This window comes from Zingiber officinale, chromosome 10A, assembly GCF_018446385.1.
Source record: "Zingiber officinale cultivar Zhangliang chromosome 10A, Zo_v1.1, whole genome shotgun sequence".
NCBI lineage: Eukaryota > Viridiplantae > Streptophyta > Magnoliopsida > Zingiberales > Zingiberaceae > Zingiber > Zingiber officinale.
Genome location: NC_056004.1, coordinates 66,294,509 through 66,296,806, shown reverse-complemented (window position 1 = coordinate 66,296,806; position 2,298 = coordinate 66,294,509).

The window sequence follows — 2,298 nt, the reverse complement described above, 5'->3', positions numbered from 1 at the left end:
GTTAAAGGCCTAATTAAATGATTAAGAATATGATACTTATTTCTGCATTTATTTCTGTTGTAGAATTGCAATGACGTCGAACATGAACACCTTCTCCCTGCGATCTGTCCTCGAGAAGGACAAGCTCAACGGAGCAAACTTCCTGGACTGGTACAGGAACCTGAGAATAGTTCTCACCCAAGAACGTAAACTGTACGTTCTAGAGCAGCCCATTCCGGAGGCTCCTCCTGCCAATTCCCCGCGAGCTGACAAAGATGCTTACAAGAAGCATCAAGACGATGCATTAGATGTGTCCTGTCTAATGCTCGCGACCATGAACTTTGAGCTTCAGAAGCAACACGAGTTAATGGGCGCTTACGATATGGTTGAACATCTTCGTCAACTATATCAAGGACAAGCGAGGCATGAGAGATTTGAGATCTCAAGGGCACTATTTCAGTGCAAGATGTCAGACGGGGCTCCAGTAGGCCCATATGTACTCAAAATGATTGGGTACATAGAGAACCTACAAAGGTTGGGGTTCCCTCTTGGCCAAGAGCTGGCTACTGACCTGATCTTGCAATCCTTGCCGGATAGCTACAGTTAATTTGTTCTAAACTACAATATAAATGAGATTGACAAGCCCGAGCTGCTTAGCATGTTAAGAACTGCTGAGCTAAACCTTAAGAAGGCTAAGCCCAACACTGTTCTGATGGTTCAGAAACATAAGGGCAAGGGCAAGCCCAAAGGCAAGGGAAAGTCCCAAGCCAAGGGCAAAGGCAAGGCACTGAAGCCTAAAGGAGGGGTCGCCAAGGATGCTACCTGCTTCCACTGCGGTCAGACCGGGCACTGGAAGAGGAACTGCAAGGTATACTTGGAGGATCTTAAGAAGAAGCGAAGTGAGACTTCCACTTCAGGTATATATGTTATAGAAGTCAATCTATCTATTTCTACATCATGGGTATTAGATATTGGATGTGCTTCTCACATTTGTACTGATGTGCAGGCGTTGAGAAATAGCAGGGCATTGACAAAGGGCGAGGTGGACCTACGAGTAGGCAATGGAGCACGGGTTGCTGCTGTTGCTGTAGGGACTTACTTTCTATCTCTGCCCTCTGGGCTTGTACTAGAGTTAGTCGATTGTTGTTATGTGCCTCCATTAACTAAGAACATTATATCAGTTTCTTGTTTCGACAAGAAAGGTTTCTCGTTTACTATAAAGAACAAATGTTGTTCCGTCTATTTAAACGATATGTTCTATTGTAGTGCACCTCTGATAAACGGACTCTATATTCTAGACCTTGAGAGCCCTATCTATAACATAAATACCAAGAGGTTCAAGTCAAACGACATGAACCAAACCTACCTCTGGCACTGTCGCTTAGGTCATATAAATGACAAGCGCTTATCCCAGCTACATAAGGATGGTTTGCTGGACTCATTTGATTTTGAATCATATGAGATATGCGAGTCATGCCTACGAGGCAAGATGACCAAGACTCCCTTTAGTGGGCACAGCGAGAGAGCGACTGATTTGTTAGGACTTATACATAGTGATGTATGTGGCCCTTTCAATGTCACTGCTAGAGGTGGTTATAGGTACTTCATCACATTTACTGATGACTTCAGTAGATATGGTTATGTGTACTTGATGACACATAAATCTGAATCCTTTGAAAAGTTCAAAGAATTCAAGAATGAAGTACAGAACCAGCTTGGCAAGAGTATTAAGATACTTCGATCCGATCGAGGTGGAGAATACCTTAGCCATGAGTTCTGTGACTATCTAGCTGAGTGTGGGATTCTATCCCAACTCACTCCTCCTGGAACACCACAGTGGAATGGTGTGTCCGAAAGGAGGAATCGTACCCTATTAGATATGGTACGATCTATAATGAGTCACACATATCTTCCGACATACCTTTGGGGCTATGCTCTAGGCACAGCAACTTTTATACTCAACCGAGTTCCATCCAAGGCCGTGATAAAGACACCATATAGGATATGGACTGGGAGAGATGCCCAGGTGTCTTTCATGAGGATTTGGGGTTGTGAGGCTTACGTTAGACGTCAAGTCTCAGACAAATTAGGACCCAAATTCGACAAGTGCTACTTTATTGGATATCCCAAGGAAACTAAGGGATATTACATCTACATTCCCAGTCAACACAAGGTAGTTGTGGCAAAGACTGGGGTCTTTCAAGAAAGGGACTTTGTTTCTAGAAAGACTAGTGGGAGCGCGTTCGATTTTGAAGAAGTTCAAGATGCGAACAATAGCACTGATGCCTTGATGGAAATTTAACTGGAACCACAAAGTGT